Source organism: Odocoileus virginianus, chromosome 8, assembly GCF_023699985.2.
Source record: "Odocoileus virginianus isolate 20LAN1187 ecotype Illinois chromosome 8, Ovbor_1.2, whole genome shotgun sequence".
Taxonomy (NCBI): Eukaryota; Metazoa; Chordata; class Mammalia; order Artiodactyla; family Cervidae; genus Odocoileus; species Odocoileus virginianus.
The window spans coordinates 59,338,716-59,346,661 of NC_069681.1; the positions used below are offsets into that span (position 1 = coordinate 59,338,716).

The following is a 7,946-nucleotide window of genomic DNA, read 5'->3' on the forward strand; positions in this document are numbered from 1 at the left end:
ATTCTTCTCAATTTTTAGTACTGGGAAACTCTTTCTTGTAGCAATTACTGTGATACAAATGGCAACCCTGATAATGAACACTTAAAATTTAACTCCATAAAAAAACATATTTTGGTGAAGAACTATAGAAAGAAAAGCTATGTCATCTTTCTACAAGCTCGGTATTTTGTGGATTTTGCTTTAAAGTATTCTGCAGAACATTGACTATAGGTTGTAATTTGATATTCACAGCTGTGTAACAATTGGCATAACTGTCAGAAATTGTCTCCAAAGAAACCAAGCAATGATCCAAGAACAGGAACAAAAAAACATGGGTCAAAAATTAATGCTAAGATACTTTCTTTGTAATACTTCCAAAGATTAACATGAAGAAGTGACCCAAGAAGAGACAGATGGGCAGGGAATTCACCCCTTATTTAAGGGATGAAAAATATGAGGAGTACCACACAAAATAGTCTCCTGACCAGAGATAAATAACTTGTTGGGAACATGAATAGCTGCCACACCAAGATGAAGGGAAGGAATAAAAAGTAGAGAATGGCTCAATCACCATCACCCCTACATCACCCACACACTCTCACATCCACCGAATCTTCCATGATTCTTTTCTATTGTCCAAATTGTGGTGCCTTCCCCACTGCTTGTATCTAAAGTGACTATTGTACATTTCTTCTCTTTCTAATATCTGTCGATTAGTTTAGGCAAGATGTATATCTCTAAACTTCAATTTGATGTTTGTTTTTTTAAGTAAGACTCTGAAGACCTGTTTTTTAATGTAGAAGTAAAAAGTAATTAACATTAATTCTTTTTTAATTGATTTTATTCAAGTATCATTGATTTTTAATGCTGTGTTAATTTCTGCTGCACAGAAAATTGATTCAGTTACATATATACATATATATATTCTTTTTCATATTCTTTTCCATTATGGTTTATCACAGGATATTGAACATAGTCCCCTGAGCTACCCGATGGACCTTGTTGTTTAAGCATTCTATATATAATAGTTTGCATCTGTCAACTCCAAACTCCCAGGTCATTCCTCTCCTCCCCTCAGCAACCTCCAGTCTGTTCTCTAAACAGGTAACATTAATTCTTAAATGGAGCCCAGTGATTTAGGGTTGATTGTGTTCCATTTAAGTTCTATTAAAAAAGTTTTATTAAAAAAGTAAAACTAAGCAATGCTGTTAAAAACAATACAACAATTTTAAAGAAAGCAGGGACCATAAACATAGTAATCTTTCAGTCTTTCCTGAGTATTTTCCAGTACAACATGTAAATAATTTCTTCTCAGCATTTTTCCCCCATTTTTTATACTTCCATAATGGGCTGGGTTCTAAGAAGCAACAGAAAAGAAAACATGGTCCTTTTAAATCAGAATCACAATTTAAATTTTAAACACTAAATTGGAATGTCCCCTGAGTATGATTTTTGCCCCCTCAAGGCAGGGCTCCTTTTGATGTCCTGGGAGAGTTCAGTGCATGGGGATGCAGGAGTGAGGAAGAAAAGGAGAGAAGATGAGCAGTGACTGGAAGCTGGCATCGAATTTCAAAACCAGGATGCTGAATTGTCCTTGCAGCCCTAAAATCATATTCTGAAATGTTCGATCCTGCTGATTCTGAGCACACTTGAAAGGAAAAAGGCTAAATCCCCAGACTCCTGAGGGCTATCATTGATAATCAGGAGAAAGATTTTAAGGCAATCAAACCAAGAAATTTTGAAATGTTAAATCATGTGATTTTTTTTTTAATGTGAGAAACTACTTTCTACAAAAACAGCACTTCAAGAAAACATTACAATTAGGAAGATAGAATACTGTGATGATCCAAATATTTGAAAAAACGAAAAGAGGCTCTTTGAATATAAAATTTTTTCGCTTCAAAATCAGATTTTTTTTATAAGCCATGAATATACACAATACTAAATACTAGTGTTTTCTCCTCTCTCTATCAAGGACAAACAATAAAAACATTCTTGGCCTTCTTTTTCTAATTTTTAAGCTTTTTAGGAAATCATACAATTTGTCTCAGGTTGATCCAAAAATTAATATCATGGGACACATCTGACATAGCTAGTCCAAGATCAAAGTCAGGCCCCATCTCTTTCTTTGCTATGGTTCCTCTCTATGGCTCCTCTATGCTGCCAGGGGAGAACTTGGTAGGGTGGAGGCAAATTTTACTCTCGGATTGTTCTCTGGATGTTGTAAGGATGGCCTCATCTTTTTCTTTAATTACCTAATATTTCCTTTTAATTTAATCTCTTAACTTTGTCACCCTTATTTTCTTGTTTTGTTTTTTAACTGGTGGAAAATTCCTTCACAACTTTGTATTGGTTTCTGCTATTGTTGTTGTTTACTCACTAAGTTGCTTCCCAATCCTTGTGACCCCACGGACCACAGCCCACCAGGCTCCTCTGTCCGTGGGATTTCCCAGGCAAGAATGCTAGAGTGGGTTGAAATTTCCTTCTCCAGGGGATCTTCATAACCCAGGGAATGAACCCATGTCTCCTGCATTGGCAGGTGGATTTTTTTTTACTGCTGAGCCATCAGAGAAGGCCTGGTTTCCGCGATACAACAACTGGAAATCAGTCATAATTATACACAAATCCCCTTCCTCCACAACCTCCCTCCCCTGCAGGTCATCAAAGAGTACCAGGCTGAGTTCCGTGTGTAATTTAGCAACTTCCCACTATCTGTTTTACACATGAGAGTGTATATATGTCAATGCCACTTTCTCAATTCGTCCCACCCTCACCTTCCCCTGCTGCGTCCACAAGTCCATTCTCTACTAGGTTCATCAGTACCATTTTTCTAGATTTTGCATATATGCCTTCATATACGACACTTGTTTTTCTCTTTCAATTTATTTCACTACAACTGACTCAAATTCATCCTTTTTTATGGCTGAGTAAAATTCCACTGTTATAAATGTAGACAGCTTCTCCTGGATGTCTAGGTTGCTTTCATGTCCTGGCTATTGGAAATAATTGCTGCAATGAACAATAGGGTACGTGTGTCTTTTAAAATTGTATATGCCCAGTATGTGCCCAGGGTATATGCCCAGTAATGGGAGTGCTGAGTCATATGGTAGATTTAGTCCTAATTTTTAAAGGAATTTCCATACTGTTTTTCTATAGTGGCTGTATCAGGTTACATTCCTACCAACAGTGCAGGATGGTTCCCTTTTCTCTACATCCTCTCCAACATTCACTGTTTGTAAATTTTTTGATGATGGCCATTTTGACCGGTGTGAGGTGATACCTCATTGTACTTTTGATTTGCATTTCTCTAAAAGACGAGCCAGGTTGAGCATCTTTTCATGTGTTTATTGACCATCTCTATGTCTTCTTTGGAAGTATGTCTGTCTGTTTGGAATGAATGTCAATGTCTGTTTAGGTCTTCTGCCAACTTTTTGACTGGGTTGTTTGTTTTTCTGATATTGAACTATATGAGCAGCTTATATATTTTGGAGATTAACCCTTTGTCAGTGGCTTTGTTTGCAATTATTTTCTTCCATTCCAAAAGTTGTCTTTTCATTTTGTTTATAATTTCCTTTGCTGTGCAAAAGCTTTTAAGTTTAGTTAGGTCTCATTTGTTTACTTTTGTTTTTATTTCCATTAATCTAGGAGGTGGGTCAGAGAGGATCTTACTGTGGTGTATATCAAACAGTGTACTGCCTTTATTTTCCTCTAAGAGCCTTATAGTTTCTAGCCTTATATTTAAGTCTTTAATCCATTTTGAGTTTATTTTTGTGTATGGTGTCAGGAAGTGTTCTAATTTCATCCTTTTACACACAGCTATCCAGTTTTCCCAGCACCACTTACTGAAGAGGTGATCTTTTCTTCATTGTATATTCTTGCCTCCTTTGTCAAAGATAAGATGTCCACAGGTGTATGGGTTTATCTCTGGGTTTCTTATCTTGCCCCATGGGCCTATACTTCTGTGTTTGTGAGGATGGTCTCATCTTGGTGGCTCAGTCACTAAAGAATCTGTTTATGATGCAGGAGACCCAGGTTTGATCCTTGGTTTGGGAAGATGCCCTGGAGAAGGAAACGGCAAACCACCCCATGGACAGAGGACCAAGGAACCTGGTGGGCTACAGTCCACGGGGCCACAAGAGTTGGACAGGACTTAGCAACTAAGCCGCCACCACCTCATCTTCACTGCGTCTCTTTCCCTGTCCAACCTTGAGAGTTCAGGGACTGTAGCCCATCAGCCTCCTCTGTCCATGGAGTTCTCCAAGCAGGAGTGCTGGAGTGAGTAGCCATTCCCTTCTCTCGGGGGTCTTCCCCACCCCAGGGATCAAACCCGGCTCTCCTGCAGTACAGGCAGATTCTTTACCATCTGAGCCAGCAGGGAAGCCCCTTTCCCCGCCCAGATGACTGTATCTGCTGGAGCCCAAGCTTCATATCACCAAAGACTGATGGTGGAAACGTCACTTGCAAGTTGGAGTCAGGCTAGACCACTGAGGCAGTGTTACCTGAAGGAAATGCGTAAAAAGAACACAGACTGGGCATTCAGGCCATAGCTGGACACAATGCCAAGAGCTTTGAGACACACTCAGAATCCAGAAGCATTCATTGGTGTCCCATATTGATAAGAAGCCATGATAGGGACTGTAGACTGAGAGGTTGAGAGAGGAAGAGAGATACTGTGTGATTAAATCACACTAAACCATTTGGGGCTGTCTTAAATGACAGGTTAGTAACAAGACAGGTATTTCTAGGCCCTAGCTGCCCAGGGTAGTCAGTCATAGAGGGAAGTTACAGCAAACTAGGCCAGCCGCGTATTTCCGTCTAGTCTAATTTAGCCCTTACAGCCTTCCATCATGTCCCACCTTGGAAGAAAGAAAGAAAGGAAAAAGATTGAAAGGAGAAACAAAATAATGGAATCATACTAATCATTTTTCTGTCTGAAGGAGGGAAAAGTCAGCTTGTATCTATACATCCATCTGAAGCTTATTCAATGTTTTATCATGTAGTATTTCATAAAAAATAAATACATCAGATACTAATTTGATTACTAAAATTCATCGAAGCAGCTACAGCATAGCCTTACACCCATCAGAATTAGCCTGGCACTCTACACTAAGATTTTTTTATTCAAAAATCCCCTAATTCTATGCTTTTATCTTAATGGGTTTCATAGAACCAAAGCAGCTAGAATTTTTCTTTAACTATTTGATTTTTTTTTTTAAAAGGATCAGCTAGTCTGGAAAAACAATCTTTTTTCTTCTTTAGGGAGACTTTTAAAAGTCTGTGTCATAAATAACTTTTAAAGGACTGCCAAATATATCACTATGGGGATGACTCAAAGGTCTTCTGTTATCTAATATAACCAGGTACAGAAGACTTGAACACTTGAAATTGCAGATGATGCTAGACTCTCTGTTGGAAGAGGGGGAAAGAGACATCTATAACACCCCCGAAATAACTCATAACTGTAAGGGCATCCTAAAGGGCAATCATTGTCTTGAGTGCTTTACCTACCCTGGTGATTCAGAAGGTAAAGAGTCTGCCTGCAATGCAGGAGACCTGGGTTCAATCCCTGGGTTGGGAAGACCCCCTGGAGAAGGGAATGGCAACCCACTCCAGGATTCTTGCCTGGAGAATTCAATGAAGAGAGGAGACTAGTGGGCTACAGTCCATGGGATCACAAAGAGTCAGACACGGCTGAGCGACTAACACACACAGACATACATTATCACAATTAATCTTTACAATAACCCGTAGGGCAGGTATTAGCTTTCCTCCCCTACGGGTGAGGTAACAGGAACTTATAAAGATTAGGCATCTCGTGCAAGTCAGTCCCAATAGTAAGTGGAGTGAACCCAAGTCCATGTGACTTCAAAAGCTATGTGTATGTTCTTGGCCAAATACTTCCTCATACCATCAGGTTCAGCAGAAGAGAAACCTTCACTAAGGGATGCACCTTCAGATGTGCTGGTTCCCACAGCATCATGAAATCTTGGAGCAATCACCCTTATTCCATAATTCAATTTCCTCAACATGCCAAATGTTATTTCTATTAAGTGTCTAGGCTCAGCTCCCTGTTGGGGAGTGTAGCAGGGGAGAAAAAGAAAAAAGGAGAAAAAGACATTAACACAGAAGACCTGTTTGTGATACCCCCTTTATCTGTATACTTATCTGGAAAGAGAGCGGAAAAAAACAAGTAGAACCAAATTAGAGTTCCAAAGGGTAATAAAAAATCAGCTTTCTCTTCAGCTATAAACAAATCGGTTCTAAGACAAGTGGGAGCCTCCTATTAATTAAAATGATTCCCTTATAGTTGCTTCCAGATGTGGAAAAAAAAATAATAATGATCCTAACGAGCCCCAGACTAGAGGAAATACTGGAAATTGGTCAATAAAATAGTGACACTTGTTTCATTTGCATAGGGAGACTTGATAGAAATGCATGAGCCCAGGTTACTCAAATTTGGAAAGGTAAGCAAGTCAGTTTCAGCTGGGAAACAAAGTCCCATCAATCTGTACTGTGAACTATCTTTTCAAGGACTCTGGGGACCACAGTCAGAAACATCTAGTAGAAACAATCAATTAGGGAGGGTTTGTAGTTAAAGATGGTGGACTAGACACTGTTTGCTCTCTCTTCTGAAACTCCCTAAAACTTCAGTAGAAAGATTTTTATCAGCCACACCAGTACCAAGGACAAAGAGAAGAGGAAATAAAATAGAAAAAAAAAAAAAAATTAACTTTCAAAATATAGGTTGGAAAGAGGAAGAACAAATTCAGTTAAAATAATATAAAGAATCCAAGAAAGTAGAATCCTAAAGTCACAGCTGAAGGAGCCTAGCATCAATCAGCCTGATTTGCTTTGCACACTGCTTCTTTTAATCTTCAAAAATTGGCAGAACCAATCTTCAAAAATTGACAGAACCAACCTCTGGAAGTAGGGGCAAAGATAAAGGCAAAGCAGAATTGTTAAAAAGTCTGTTTCAAGGCAAGCAGACTCCCTGCTGCCTCTCCCCTTTCTCCCTTTAACCAAACAACTGCCTCCTCCCCCTTCCCATTCCCTAGCAGAGCAAGGGAGGAGACTGTTCTGGAGAGGGTGAAGCCCAGGGTATGTGAGCTGGGCCACCACTGTGCTGAAAGCAAGGGGATTGAGTCTCTGTGCTAAGCAGGCAAATATCACATACAGAATGTTGCGACCTCCCAGGTCTTTTCTCCAAAATGACTCCCAGAATTAGCAGCCAGAAGGATCATAATCCTTTCTCCATGTTAATCAAGATGCATCCATAGGACTTCCCTGGTGGTCCAGTGGTTAAGACTCTGCACTCCTAATGCGGGGGGCCTGGGTTCAATTCCTGGTCAGGTAACTAGATCCCACATGCTGAAATGAAGATTTAAGATCTCACATGCCACACTAAGATCCGGTGCAGTCAAATAAATAAATAAATATTTTTAAAAAAAAAAGAAAGAAAAAGAAAAATATGTATCCATAGGGCTTCTGTGATGCTCCAGGGGTTAAGAATTCACCTGCCAGTGCAGAGGACACAGGTTCGATCTCTAGTCCAAGAAGATTCCACATACTGCAGAGCAACTAAGCCTGCGGGTGCAACTACCCAAGCCCAGGCACCCTAGAGCCCGTGCTCAGCAAACAGAGAAGCCAGCACGGTCAGAAACCTGTGCCCAGCAAAGAGTAGCCTCTGTTGACTGCAACTAGAGAAAGCCCACACACAGCAGCAAAGACCAGTGTAGCCAAAAATAAACTAATAAACTTTGAAATTTTAAAAAAGATGCATCCATAGAACATGGCAACAGTTGGAAACTAGACACAGCATCTCAGCCCTACCCAAGACCTCCTGAATCAGAATCTGCATTTCAACAATTCGTTGGATGACCCGTATACACATTGAAGTTTGCGCGACACTGCTCTGACAGGAGATTGAACTCTTCGCTTTGGAAACTTTCAAGGAAAAATCTAAGAAA

General features: G+C 39.8%; 1 non-coding gene across 1 annotated transcript; it reads left to right on the top strand.

Moving 5' to 3' along the window:
- The first annotated feature begins 7,260 nt into the window (after positions 1 to 7,260).
- Positions 7,261 to 7,333, top strand: TRNAR-CCU (transfer RNA arginine (anticodon CCU)). Its single transcript has one exon. It is a non-coding gene; the product is annotated as a tRNA-Arg (tRNA).
- The last annotated feature ends 613 nt before the right edge of the window (positions 7,334 to 7,946 follow it).